Raw genomic sequence first — 15397 nt, forward strand, 5'->3', positions numbered from 1 at the left:
AAGGTCTTTGTTCCAAAAGATATCCCAGCCTTTGGCTCCAATACAGAAACCATGCCAGAGCATTAACAAACGAATACATAACAAAACAGTGATCATCTAGCAGCCTTTACTTCACTTAAATCTGTGCAATCCAGCATGGGAAACATTCTATTAATATGTTCAGTATATTATTTTTAAGTTAAATCTCAGATATGGAATTCACCATCCAATTAGGCAAGAGCAGTGTGAAAGGGAAAAAAACAACAACCTCAGATAGGGGAATTGTTTGCCTGCTTGTGTGCAGTGAAAGATAGACAGAGAGACTGTGTGTGCTTTTTTTATATTTTTGAGCAAAACAGAAACACAGTGGAAAATTTTAAACTAGCTTCAGTGATCAAATATTCTATTCCATGCTGAAATGATGAGCCGAGGCTGATTTCAGAGCAGCTATAAATAAAGCCAAAGTACTTTAAATACACAGTATCACATGGTTGTGACTGAGGCTGGCTAATGTGTATGTGTGTGGTGGTGGGTATTTCTGGCTTCATCTGAACTAGAGAAATGTGAGCCATCAAATACATGCTGGTCTAAATGAGAAGATGAGAACACAAGAAAAGCCATGTCGGGTCAGAGCAATGGTCTATCCAGTCTAGTATTCCATTCACACAGTGGCAAATCAATGGCTCACAGGGTCCCTCAAGCAGGATGGGCACAAGAGTTTCCTCCTGCCCAAGCTCCCCAGCAACTCACATACACAGGCATATTTCCTCTGGTACCACAGACAGCATGTACGCTGTGGTGGCCTACTCTACTCAGACCGAAAGGTAATGAAACTTCCAAATTTCCAGCATGTCCTCCACCATTCCCTCATTTTCTGTATCATTCAGGTGTTGGACTTGGGATTGGAAGATCTGGTCTCTACTCTTGGTTTTGAGCTCTAGTCTTTCTGCTTGATGCTTGTTATCTCTTGGTGTTGGTTTTCCATCTGTAGGATGGGGGCATCAAAGACCTACGTTTCTGGGTAGTTGTGAGAATGGCTAGCAGAAAGATTGCAACACACAATGTTATGGATATTCCAAGGAAAGAAACAAAGCAAAACTGAAAGGCTGTTGCAACCTTGGCCAATGCAGATCGGTGCTGTCAGCTTGATAAACAAAGATGAATGGTTTATGTTGTTGATTTAAACTAGTGAATGGATGGACTAGTAGCAGGTGCATTCACTCAACCCAGCACCCAAAGCTGTCATCTGGACATCCTGCCCCTAATTCCAACCCTGAGACCACTCCTGCCATCTCCAATATCCATTAGCACGAATGTACACTTGGGCATTTCTACTTGAATAACTACAAGTAGAAATGAATTCTACATCCCTACAGCTAGCATATGCTGTTCTTGTTGTGCTAGAAGTTCAGTAGTGCAACTTCATTTAATTTAGCAGTAGCAGCAAATAGGACACTGCCGTGTGACTATGCATATGAGGAATTATGCATCCAACCATAGTGGGAAAGACAGATCAGCTGACCAATATGGAGGCTCATCTACTGTCCAGGTACAAACAGCAACACCTCCGTTCTCTACCATCCCTGTTTCTCCTACTTCCTTCTCTCCTTTCCTACAGGTCTTTAGAAATAAACTGGACACAGACTGGACAGCCATTCAAAGAGCAGAAGACTTCCAAAGGAATGAATCATTTTCCAAAAATCAACTGACACTCTCAAAGTATCTGGGTGCATGTGTTTTAAAGGAAATTAAAAGGGGGAAGAGACAATGATTGTTGCTGTTGCAGTATCAACCAACTGTCGGGAAACATAACACTGACACACAGGGTTGGGTTTCCTTGACTTACCATAATCATTGGCTGCCTTTCAATGCTTTTCAACACACTATTGTATCATTGATGATTGATGTTCATCGTTAATGTAAGGATACTGTAGGGGAAAATAATAGTTAAGCCATCATGAAGGGGAAAAATAGATACTACTTAATTGCATGAAGTTTTCCCAACCACTTTATTAAAAATTAACGAATGAGAATACAATAATGAATCATTTTAATCAGGCATACTTATATACCAAATGACCATAGCAAATCCCAGTAAACAGATAAGTGCATTAACCCCCGATAACTATAAACTACCTCAAGTTTATTAAAGCAGAAAGAATGCTGATGGGAATACCAATGTTGTGAAGAAGCATCTGAGGATCTGGTCAACCACTGTCACTTTAGCAGAAAGATGCTGAGATGGAGTGTTTCTGCTAAAAGGGCAACACATCTCTATTGCTCTTCCTCTGTCGTCAGTCTCGGGCGGCAGGTTCTCAGTTTTCTCGATCCTGGGGTAGTGCCCCATTCTGTGTGACTGCTAGAGAACACAATTCATACTGAAGCAACTTCTCTCAGTGGAAATAGAATTGCATGATATCTGCTGCTAGAAATGACTGTCTGAGGGTGCCATCCTATGAATCTTTAGACAGAAAAGATTGTCATTAGATGGCAGTGATGTTGCTAGGCATTTAAAAGATTCAGGCCCAGGCCCATAGGACGTGAATCTGCATAACATTTACATGTGCTAATTTACATCTATATAAATCAATGCAGAGATCTATATTTATCTCTGCAAATAAGGAATGAATTACTAGAATTAATTTACATTTCACAGAAGGCAAAGTCATTATGCTTTGCCTTTCCTGACTTCCCTCTTTCCCAGCTCCAGAAAAAAAATTTCTCTCTCCCTGTATACACAGTTTACAGTTCCATTAACATGTATAAAATATACTTTCCTCTAAGTTTAATTGCCATGTGAGAGGGAGAGAGTATTCAAAGTGGTCCATCATGGTATAGTGATCAGAGTGTTGGACTGTGGACCCAGAGATTCAGGTTCTGGTTCCCACTTGAGCATGAAACTCGCTGAATGATTTTAGGCCAGACACTAACTTTTGGCTTAACCTACCTCACAGGGTTAGTGGGAGAGAACATGGAGAAGAGGCTAATATAATTAATCTCAGATTCCTTACAGAAAAAAGGTGAGATACACGTGCACGCACACACAGAGGGAGGGATTACAATTCCCCTTGAAACTTGCCACCTGAATGGCAATTGAACTGACAGAAAAACCTCTCATGGCAGTAATGGACACCACAGAATAGACCTGGAGTCCTGGAAAACAGGTTTCCCATGAGCCCAGCCCTACAATGCTCCCACATGGCAATTAGAGAAAATATATTCTATAGTGTTCAGTGGCTTCTTTTCCTCCCCCTCTTCTTCTTTTAGAACGGCTTTTAACTTTCAGTTCCACTGATTGCCTGCTGAATTTGCTTTCACCTATTAAAGGTTACTTCCAAAAATTAATCAACAAAAGCTTTAGCTGATTAATCTCCTATTTGGTAGCCTTAGTGGAAAAACATTCAATCTGTCCTGTAATAGCGACATCATTCCTTTGGGAACCAAGAACGGTCAAAGGAGCATTGGCACAGGTGGGGACAGACAATTTCTTGTTCCAGCTGACAGAACAAATCTGTCTTGATGTGTGCATGTTATTCTTTTCAAAAAGAAAAAAGAAAAAAAGCACCATTCTCTAGAAATCTTATCTGAAAGCCATTTGGTTTCAGCTCTTGATAATAGAGGTGACTGCTTTTTTCCTCCATTTTTTGTAATATTCATGATTTTGACAAGGAACTGTGTAATGCTAAAAGGTTAGGAACATCACATTCTACTGTTATCTGTTAGAAATTGGAATGTCAGGAATTACATACTGCAGGGAGAATTTCTTCTATCACCTCTCTTCCATAGGAGTAACTGACATAAGCAGAACTGCCTCATTTTGAGCAGCATGTTTAGTCAGCCTATCAATCTGGGGAACCACTGAAAAAATGGCAACAGGAAGTCTTATAGAACTTTGAAGACTAACAGATCTATTGTGCTGTAAATGTTTGTGGACAGGAAACTTTTTCCATAGATGCATATGAAAGCATACATATAACCCCAGTCCTCCGTCAGCTTCACTGGCTTCCCATTGAAGTCCGGGCCCAATTCAAGGTGTTGGTTATAACCTATAAAGCCCTCAACGGCTTGGGACCTGGTTATCTAAAGGAGCGCTTGAGTCCATATATGTCCTCCTGCCCCCTGAGATCCGTGGCAGAGGCCCTTCTCTGGGAGCCCTCCGTGAAGGATATTAGGAGGGTGAGTACCTGGAGGAGGGCATTCTCTGCGGTGGTGCCCCACCTGTGGAATGCGCTCCCCAGAGAGGTCCGCCTGGCGCCGTCGTTATTTGTTTTTCGGCGCCAGGCCAAGACCTTTTTATTTAAAAGTTATTTTAATTGTTAATTGATTATTTATTGGGTTTTATACTGTGCCGAAATGTCTCCAAAATTTTTAAGGTTAATTGTGTGAATGATTCTGTTTTGTAAGCCGCCCCGAGGCTTTTTGCGAATGGGGCAGCATAGAAATGTTTTAAATAAATAAAATAAATAATAAATATACAATAAAACTGTCAAACCATCAGGTACCGGAAGTGATTCTTGCTGGGACAGACTAACATCTGTCTGTCTGACTCCCCTTCTGGAATCTGACAGTTCTGTGAGAGTGAGATGCTATACCCTGGTTTCTTGCTCAATATGACTATTAATTGATGGAATTAAGTACCTCACCAGGGCTAGAGACTAATGAGATTCCAAATCCATGCCACAGAATATGTATAGGGATTCAGCATGATTCTCATGCGTACAATGATCTGGTGTGGTGGTTAGAGTGCTAGACTGGAGACCCAGGAATTGCAGGTTCGAATGCCCACTTGGCCATGAAGCTCCCTGGGTGTCTCTGGGCCAGTCACTCACACTTAGCACAACATACCTCACAACGTTTTTGTGAGGATTAAATGGAGCTAAGCTAGCTGCCTTGGATTCCTCACAAGAGGGTAAAAAGGCAATTTAAAATTCCTATGTAGTAGTAGTAGTAATACAATGATCAGATCATCAAAACACCTAAACCATTAATTATATTATGAAAATATTTCCATTCTATTTCTTTTCCCAAGAGTTGTACAGCCAACAAACAAGCAAGGAAGCAAATAAGCACACACAAAAAGAATAGAAATGTTTCAAATCACAGTATTTCCAAACAATTAAACAACCCCCCCCCCCCCACCAAATATATAGTTGAGTTCAGACTTCTCCAACCCAACACCTTCCAGATGAGCTGGTCTGCAAATCCCATTATTCCCAGCTAGCCACCAACCCAAGGGAGGCTGCCAGGATTAAAAAGCACAGTCTACTCATGTGGTCAATAGAAAGCTTTCCTCTCTTTTGGATGGTGGTTCCAAAGTTTTGGAATGATTGTCCAAAGAGCTTGACCCCTAATATCCACCATTCAAAGTCAGATGTTTGGATGGCTCAGACAGCAGGACAATTTCCTATGGCGGCAACTGGTGAATGGGTTCATATGGGCAAAACTAGGCCAGCTTTGGAATTAGTTTCTCTTCAACCCACCAGTTAATATCAATGAAAAAACAATTTTGTTTCTCTGGGGAACTGGACTAAGCCATTCAGCAGTCCAGTTCAGCAAATCCTGTTGAATGGCTCAGTCCAGAGTAGGGGTCTCATGTTTTTGATAGAAGCACACTTGGAACCATTTTATTTTCTTGGCATACACACAGTACATTCAGTTGTCTTCCCCTTTGGGCCTTACCCTGGGCATGGTCCTGTCCCTTCCCCAATCTTACAGCAGCAGGAAAACTTTATTTCCTGTTGGTTGACTTTTTCCACATTTCAAACTGATTTGGGAAGAATGAGTTGTTTTTATTTGAAAAGCTCATGTTGACAGCTCCCCTTTTAGTGGAGCCAATGAGGTTTTCTAGAAGCCAGATTGAAGTAAGTGTGATATGGAAACCTGAGCATGTCAATGAGAGAAGGGATACTAGTAGCGGATGGGTTCTAATCTGTTGTTCTCCTCATCAAAACTTCTGCCTTCCTTCTAGGTAAGGGGATGGGTAACTTCAGAACCCACTGCAAGACAATACACACACCTCTGCCGCTGAAACTGTCACCACTAAATAGCCACTGAAAATCTGCAGCAATTCAGCAGAGGCAACAAGGCCAGGAAGCTCTGAAGGTGCATGTGTTATTCAAAAGATAACTTGGAGCTTTTTTTTTTTGCCACTGCTACCGCACTGTCAACATTCAGTAGCAATTCAATGGCAGTGAGCTGGGGTGCAAAAGAGGCCAGAGAGGCATGTGCAGCCCGTGGGCTGCTCATTAGCCACCTCCATTCTAGGCCATGCTTAAGTGAAATTCTGGAGCTCATGTATCCTTGAAAATTAGAAGAGCTGACCTGGGAGCTCTTTCATCGAATAGAGAGTTGTATGAATACTGATTATGATTATTTAGTGGGAGAACCACTCTGCTGAAATTAGTGAGGATATAGCTCGTTTAACAATTTGTCCAGTTCATAATGCTTGGCTGTTTGTGAACTGAGCTCCATCCAGCTACCCACAGGCATACACATATACACACAAACAAAAGTCTTTTTCAGCAAAGAATGTTTTAGGACCACAAGGTTGGTGGCCGGTTTGCAGGGAAAGCCGTATGAGGCAAGACTGAGGGAACTGGATCTTTTCAGCCTGGAGAAGACTCAGAGGGGATCTGCTAGCAACATACAGGTACATGAGCGGTTGTCACACAGAGGTGGGTAGAGACCTGTTCTCCACTGCAGAGGAGGGCAGGATGCGCTCCAATGGAGCAAAGCACAGGGAATCAAGGTTCAATTTAGATGCCAGGAAGTAGTTCCTGACAGTTAGGACCCCAAGGGTATGGAGTGGGCTTCCATGGGAAGTGGTTGAGGCCCCATCAGTGAGGGTGTTCAAGGATAGGCTAGACATGCACATGGTGGAAATGTCATGAGTGGAGCTGGAGTCAGGGGTCAGACTAGATGGCCTGGGAGGACCCTTCTGACTTGCTCTGTTACTGTGTTTCTATGTTGTGGTATACAGAATACATTTACAACCCCCACCTGCCAGACCTTAGCACTAAATACGACTGCCTGTATGCTTGGGGACATCAGGGGCAGGCACACCATCATCCCACCCACCATCACCATGACCACTCACATTTCTATGGCTCACATGCATAACTGGATAGCTGCTTTTATGTGAGTGCTAGTGTATGTGGAATTCTACAAAATCTGCTTTGGTTTACTACCAGGTTATGCTTTCACATGCTGTTTTAATAAATAATAAATAAATGACAAATTCCAGAAACTCAGTGTGCTGCATATTACGTCCTGACTCTCAATTAAGATGTCAATGGTTGCAATGCTATGAACCGCATGACCAGACTACAAAATAGGGAGTCATGGAAGAGGAGGCACAGCTACTAGTAGCACAATTGAAGGGTAGGAGGAGCACCCTATTGTCCTTATCAGTAAACCAAGTGCTAACCACTAGGCACAATTTTTGAGGCAGCAGAGGTACCATCGCATGTTGCTTTGTGCACAGCTGTTTGTATCCATTTATCTAATCAGCCAGTTTGGATTAGAAATTCTATTGCATTGCTTTTCTGACTTTACTATGTTCCAGCTGGTTGTTCCTCATAGGCTGGTGTTACAATAAATATACCTGTTGGTATTGCATTAATGCTTCCATTCTCTCCAACTTCATCCCACCACAGGACTGTACTAGCAAAGTTCATGAGTTTAAAGGTATCCTTTTGTCTCCTATAACAGTAAAACATGAGAAGAGCTTGTTTTATTTTTATTGAAGTTATTTCTAAACCAATTAGACAAGTTCATAGAACAGTGTACAGAATATACTTTAAAATATCAAATAACAATCAATTTAAAAACAAATTTAAACAAACTTGCATGTCATAAAACAACCACATAATAAAATCTGACAGTCTTATGATAAAACAATAACAAAGCAATACATAGTAACAACCATTCTGCCTATACCAAAAACAGTTTAAAAGCCAATATAAAACCACGTAGCACAATCAACAATTAAAATGGTGGGAAAATAAGAATGTGTTGACCTGGCACCAAAACTTATGTAACTTTGGTGCCAGGTGTATTTCCCTGCGGAGCTGATTCCATACAGAAAAATTTAAAATATGTTTTTAAATCCATAACAGTTCAACTACTGTCTGAATTAGATAGACTTCATGTACTTAATTTTCACCTGATACTGTTGTTGTTGGTACATTTCTGCATTTCACTTTCAGTCATTTCTATTAACTATGCTGCCGGGACTAAATTGCCAGTCTGGGAAAACAGGAAAGACAACATTTTTATCTCCAGTTTCTGAGAAAGCAACACCACTTACACCAGCTGGTGTTTATTATTACCTTCCCTCTGCATGATCAGAAAAACCTCTATTCTCAATAGCAACTCTATATACTCAGTTTAAATATAAGACTGAACAAAATGGCCTTGATATAAGTTGTTATAAAGTGGATTTGGATATGTTTTTGCAAAGTGTTTCTTTTAACTTTGGAAAAAGGTATTAGTATAGGTAACCTGTTATTATTATGGTGAAGTGCACATCTACTGATAAGTAAGAAAGGTTAAACATAAGTAAAATAAATAGCTAGGGCTGAGCCAAAAAGTTACAAAGGTAAAAAAAAATCAAGTCAAAATGTGGGATCTCAATGACAAACTAATTTTCCATTGACTAAAATAGTTCACCATTTCAGAAACTGCCATTTCCCCTCTCTTTACCTGGTTAGCAAGTAACAAGAAGCAGAATGATGTAGGGAAATCAGCCTTACAAAATATGCAAAAATTAAACAACTGCTGCATATGGGATTTGTAGCCCCCTGCCCCCCCACCACGCCCCTGCTGACAGCCATGCTGGGAGTTGTAGGCCTTTTTCTGTCTAAACATGCATATGATTACACCTTTAGGACACAGTCTAGTGCCCTTCAGATGCGTGTAAAATGCTGAACTCAAAGGATTATGTGAAACCAGTGGACGGAGGGAGGTACAGTGGCAATGAAGATAGCTGTGTTTTCTCAAGACTGCTCTTGAGCCATCTAAGCACCAGGAGAAAGGAGAGGAGGGAGAACCAGGGAAAGAAAGAAGCTGGGGTGCTGATAGGAATCACTATAAGCCCCAGCTTGCTCTCCTTCCTGCTCCCTAACATACTCCTTTCCCATCCCTCAAAGACCTAAATGCATCCTTGGAGAGCCACCCATCATGGTTCTTTGCATGCCAGTTAGGAGGGGGGCAGGAGGGGTTCAGCCTTTGGAGTCTCAGTGTGCCCCCTCCCCCAGACACACTGGGAGGCCATAGGACTGTGCCCTTAATGTCCTTCTTTTAGGAGTCCCTTGTTCTGCCTTGTCGGAATGGTTATTGGCTTTAAAAAGGGAAAAGAATAATCAGTGGTATGAAACATGATGCCAAATATAAAGTTTATTACAGTGCTAAGTTATACCCCCACTACACACACACACACTCACACACACACACGAGTTATCAAGGAAGTCATAGCTGAATTGCCACTAGAACCTAGAGAAACATACCAGAATCATTTGCTTATTCCAGATGAATTAAAAAGAATCACTATTTCCATCAGAATCTGCTTTCATGGTTACAAGCAGCAGCATCCATTTTCCATATAAATAGGAAAAATGCAGAAATACAACCTTTTGCCACCTTGTGTGAAAGAGTGGTGTCTGCTGTCTTGAAAGAGGTGGCAATATGACTGCTCCTCTTCTCTAGACTCAGATTCATGATAGACATTGCCTGCCTGGGACCACCCCCATATTTAGTAGGGAAGGTAATGGTAAAGGTTGTGGTTGGACAATGACAGCACTCACTAGAGCCATACATAAGCTGCTTACTGCATCACTTGACCCAGTTATGGGGAGACCCTTCACACAAGTGAGCACACTGTCACATCTCAAGTTACTTTTATTTTCTCCGTGTTCTTGGGACAAGCTGTCTCATCACAGTAATAAGAATACTTTTGAATGTATGCACTTCATGTTAATGTATTTTTGGCCTTCCACTTAAATGGCAAAATGGTCTTCAGGAAAGAAGACATGTCAAAAGTTCATAGGATCAGAGGCAAAAGGAAGGAAGGAAGGAAGGAAGGAAGGAAGGAAGGAAGGAAGAAAGAAAGAGGTTATTTGCAGTGCAATTTGGTTAATGTCTTTTGGAGTGAGAGCTTTCCCAAGATAGCAGATTAGTTAGAGGGAGTCCTTAAGAGAAAAATGACTGTACGATCAATCTCAGAGTGACATTATTTAGATATTCTGTCTAAGAAGTACATTTTAAAAACTCATACTCCACTGACTGTCATTATGCCTGGCTTTCACTCATATTTGGTAACATTTGTAATTACTTTCAGATGCTCCACCTGTGGTCTTCCCAAAGGCTTCCTGAAGGACAGGTACCTATTAATCCAGTGTCACCCAATGACTGCAGATTAAGTATGTCAAAGGTCTCCTAAGAGGAAATTAAAACAAAATTTCCCACAGATTTGAAAGGATCTTGTGAAAAATGGATCTCTCCATGTACTGCAGCTGAGCCTACAGATGAGACCATAAACAAAGGTAATGATCAATGCAGGGCCTGTCCAAAAAGAAAAATCAGAAATACAATGTGACAAAGAAGTCCAGCCAGAAACTAAAATTACTGAAAGCATATCGCTGTGAAGAAATACAGGAAAAAGAGACCAGTAATCCCAGCGAGTGAATGTGGATTCATATAAATGGAAAAAGGAATAAAAGGAGCATAGTAGTTGGAGTCTATGATTGTTTGCCCAAGCAAGGAGAGGGTAAAAATGAAACTTTCAAAAAAAAAAAAAAAAAACCCTGCAAGTATTTCAAGGAGGCATGATGTTCTCTCTATGGGGGCTTCAATTTCCCCAATATCTGTTGGAAGTCAAACCCTGCCAAACACAGCTCCTCTAAGAGAGTTCTAACATGTGTTGCTGATAACTTCATCCAGCAGAAAGCAGAAGTAGGAACAAGAAGTATGGCTTTACTCAACCTGATCCTAACCAACAGGGAAGGCACAGCAGACAAAGTAACAGGTATGGGAACTCTGGAGAAAAGTGGCCATGCCTTACTTGAATTCTTAATAATAAAGAAAGCTAAAACTAAATGTAGCCAAACATATACTTTGAATTTCAAATAAGGCAACTTTAACAAATTCAGGGGAATGAGGAACAAAGACCCATGCCAAGCCATTCTAAAGGGAAAAGGAGCACAAGGCAGGTAGAATATCTTAAAAATGAAATGCTTAAGGCACAACTGCAAATAATTCCAACAAGGAAAAGTAGTAATAGATAACAGAAGAAGCCCATGTGGCTGCACAAAAAGCTAAGAGATAATCTGAAAATAAAAAAGGATGTATATAAGAGATGGAAGGAAAGCCAAGTTACAAAGCAAGTAGCAAGGAACTACAGGGATGCAGTCAGGAAGGCTAAAGTGATAAATGAACTGAGACTAGTGAGGGAAGCTGCAAACAACAAAAAAGCCTTCTTCAAATATGTCGAAAGCAAAAGACAGACAAAAGAGAAGGGAGTTTAGCTACTCATCATGGATGGAACAATGATAACAGATGACAAAGAAAAAGCAGACATGCTCAACTCCTACTTCAACTCAGTCTTCTTCCAAAAAAGGAACTACAATCTTCCTGATGAAGGTATCATACAAGCTGAAGGGGCAGGATGGCAGCTGAAGGGCTGATAGGCAAATGGTCAAGGATCTTGGTTAACATGAGTTCAAATATCCAGGGCCTGATGAACTTAATCCCAGAGTAATAAAAGAAATAGTGGAAGAACTCTCAGAAGCACTATCTATCATCTTGAGAATTCATGGAAGACAAGGTAAATGCCAGATGACTGGAGAAGGGCTAACGTTGTCCCTATCTATAAGAAAAGGCAGGGGAACTAGAGATCAAATTGTCAACATATGCTGTATCATAGAGAAAGCTAGGGAGTTCCAGAAAAACAACTACTTCTGCTTCATTGAGAGAACTGGGCATATTTAGCCTCAAGAAGAGAGGACTAAGGGGTGACATGATAGCACTCTACAAGAACCTGAAAGGTTGTCACAAAGAGGATTTAAGTTAAAAAGAAACCAGATTGGGACTAGATACAGGAAGAATTTCCTCACTGTCAGGAACATATTACCTGGCGAAGTTGTGGGCTCTCCCTTGCAGGAGACATTCAGAAAGCATCTTGGCCGTCATCTGCATGGGATGGTGTAACACAGTATACTGCAATAGCAGTTTGGACCTGATGGCCTTCTGGACCCTTCAAACTCTAGTATTCTATGCTTCTATGAATGCAATATTTAATTCACAGTTAACAAAAGGAAGGAGTAGATGGGCAGTAGCAGAACATACAAAATGGATATAGGTTGGATGAGTACAGATTGGATATTCCATCTGCCAGCCTTCTTGCGGTGCTATGGCAGGGTACTTTAATATTTTACTATTTCTATCCCACCCATTTTTTTGCTCGTTACTAATTTAATTCAGTCAATCCTCCAAACCATGGGAATGCACCATAGGCTCACATGTACAAATCTCATTCCATATACACCTGCCCACCCCCTAAGATCCATGTCTGAGGTCCTTCTTCCAGAGCCTTCTTTGAAGGACATCAGAAGAATGGCTACCCTTTTCTGTGGTGATGTCCTGGCTCTGGAACCAGCTCCCCAGAAAGGTGTACCTGGCACTGACCCTTTATTCATTTCAGATAAGGCCAAACCCTTTTTATTTTCCCTGTATTTTAAGAACTGTGGTTTTAGTATTGGTTTTATTAGACATTTATATTTTATTTTGTATGCTGCCACTACTGTTTTGTATCACTGTCCTGAGACTTTGGTATAGGATGGGGCGTGGGGGGAGCTAGGAGATTACAGGCAGTATCTGGGTTACAAACAACCCATACAAACAACCCAATGCGTGGACTGCTATAAACCCTATATGAATGTCACCTTAAAAAGCCGTGATAACTATGTAATGCATTTGGCAACGCATTATCATTGGCTGTGTAGTTCCTAGAGAAATTCACAGCTTTTCATTAGAGATAAAAGATTTGCTAGAGGTGGTCAAGGCTATCTCCAAAGATAGCAGCAGCATCAGTGACAGCTTAGTTCCTTAGAGTTACAGTATTCATGGCTTTTTGTTCTGCAGCAGCAGGTTGAACATACTCAAGCCAGTGTGTTTTGGGGCACATGTAAGGCCTGTAGATCTCCTTTCATTTTTCTTTAGCATTTGCTTTTGTAACCATGCCCTCAGCTGCTACAAGGCCATTTATGATGAGAAAAAGAAAATGAGGCCTACTTCAACCCATGAGGCCTACTTCAAGAAAGCAACTGTAGTGGTTACCCACCTGCCCCCTGCTCTCCAGAAGCACAATCAAAGCCTGACTCTCCAGGCCCATCTCCAGCCTTATCAAGAATGTTCTAAACTGTTCTAAGAATGTTTCTTTTGTACACACTTAAATACAGGTTCTCTCTCTTCAGTATCTGAACTTACTTTATTATTACTGTGTTATTACCATTACTACAATGTTCTATTGTGTTTAAGATGTTTTAGTGAATACTGAGGTGTTTCTTAAGTGTTTTATATGCTTGGAAAAGTAAAATACATACATATACTAAGACAAACATTTGGCTTACTCATGTAATACAAATTCGACTTAAGAACATTTTCAGGAATAGAGCTCGTGGCGGGCTGTATCCTGGGGACTACCTGTACAGATTGCTATTACAAAAGAAACAAAGTGAACAAAAAGTCCCAAGTTTGTAAAATAAGTCGGCTGAGGAGCCTGCCTTGTTCCCCCTGCCCTGCAGCCCTGTAAGTCACTGTCCACTACAGTGTTTCCCTCCTGATGCCCTGTTGAGAGCCGGGATGGGAGAGAGGGAGGCTGGGCAAGCTGTGACACAACTGCAGCATGTCAAGCTGGGGCTCTCCTTCCTACAGAGCCTCTTAAACCAGCTAGTGTACAAGGCTGTTCACATCTGCTTTGCCATCTTTGCTTAGGTTTGGGCCTGTAAGAACACATTGGTTTAGAGGACTGGAATATAATGTCTGAAATGGATCAATAAGGCTACAATTGTATACACAGATACCTACAATAATCCTACTTATTCTTTTAAGTAGTTGCTGTGCTTCCAGTTGCACAGATGAGCACAGGGTTTAAATCCACCTTGAGATCTGAGGACAACTTAAAAAATCCTAAGGAATATTCAATAACAATTAATTTATTATTTCCATTATAGCCCTAGGGAGTATGGCCAATGTACTTGTTCCACTTCAACTCCAATTGTGGGACCATTACTAGATTTCTATATTGACCTTTCCTAAAATGAACAGCCCAGTAAAATCTGTAAAGCTATCAACAGATTCCACTCTTAAAGGTGGCCTCAACTTAATTGTAAAGAGAATAGACATACATACGCTTTTTATTTATTTATTTATTTATTTAAAACATTTCTATGCCACCCCATTCGCCGAAGCCTTGGGGCAGCTCACAACATAAATTAAAATATAATACATTAAAGATATAAAACAAATTAACAATATAAAATAAGCCGCTCTGGCCGGATAAAATAAGCAAATAATATTAACAATTAAAATGACGTTTAAATAAAAAGGTCTTCGCCTGGCACCAAAAAACAAATGACGGCGGCGCCAGGCAGACCTCTCTGGGGAGCGCATTCCATAGATTGGGCGCCACCGCAGAGAAAGCCCTCCTCCGAGTACCCACCCTCCTAATTCCTTCACGGTTTCCCGGAGAAGGGCCTCTCCCACTGATCTCAAGGGGCGGCTGGGCATATATGGATGTAAGCGCTCCTTCAGGTAACCAGGACCCAAGCCTTTTAGGGCTTTATAGGTCATCACCAACACCTTGAATTGGGCCCAGACTTCAATGGGAAGCCAGTGAAACTGACGGAGGACTGGAGTCATGTGAGTTTTGCTCTAGCACATTCAACAGGTGTGTGATGGTAGCAGTGGTGGGCAGAAACCTTTTCTAGGTTATAGAAAAAGTATACCAACGACATTCTACATATACAACAGATTTGGCTATATAGGTGTTGTGGTGGCAGCAGTATCTAAAATCCCAAGTTTCAGTTTGTATTACAGAAAGCCAGCAAGTTGAGTGGTTAGAGTGCTGGCCTAGGACTCAGGAGATCAGAGTTCTGGTCCCCACTTGGCAATGGGTGACTTTGGGGCAGTCACAGTCTCTCAGCCTAATCTACCTCACAGGATTGTTGTCATTGTTGTGAGGATAACATGCAAGCTGCCTGGGGTTCCTCACAAGAAGAAAAAAGATATAAAATGTCACACAACAATAGAGCTGTGTCGGAGTCTAAAATCGGTTATCGCAGGAGCTCCACAAACTCGCTGAACAGCGAGATGGAAAAACACTCCGCCCCTGCTTCGACCCCGCTTCTCCAACAAACCTGCA

This window comes from Varanus komodoensis, unplaced genomic scaffold (genome assembly GCF_004798865.1).
Source record: "Varanus komodoensis strain SLA01 unplaced genomic scaffold, ASM479886v1 scaffold1, whole genome shotgun sequence".
NCBI classification, from domain to species: domain Eukaryota; kingdom Metazoa; phylum Chordata; class Lepidosauria; order Squamata; family Varanidae; genus Varanus; species Varanus komodoensis.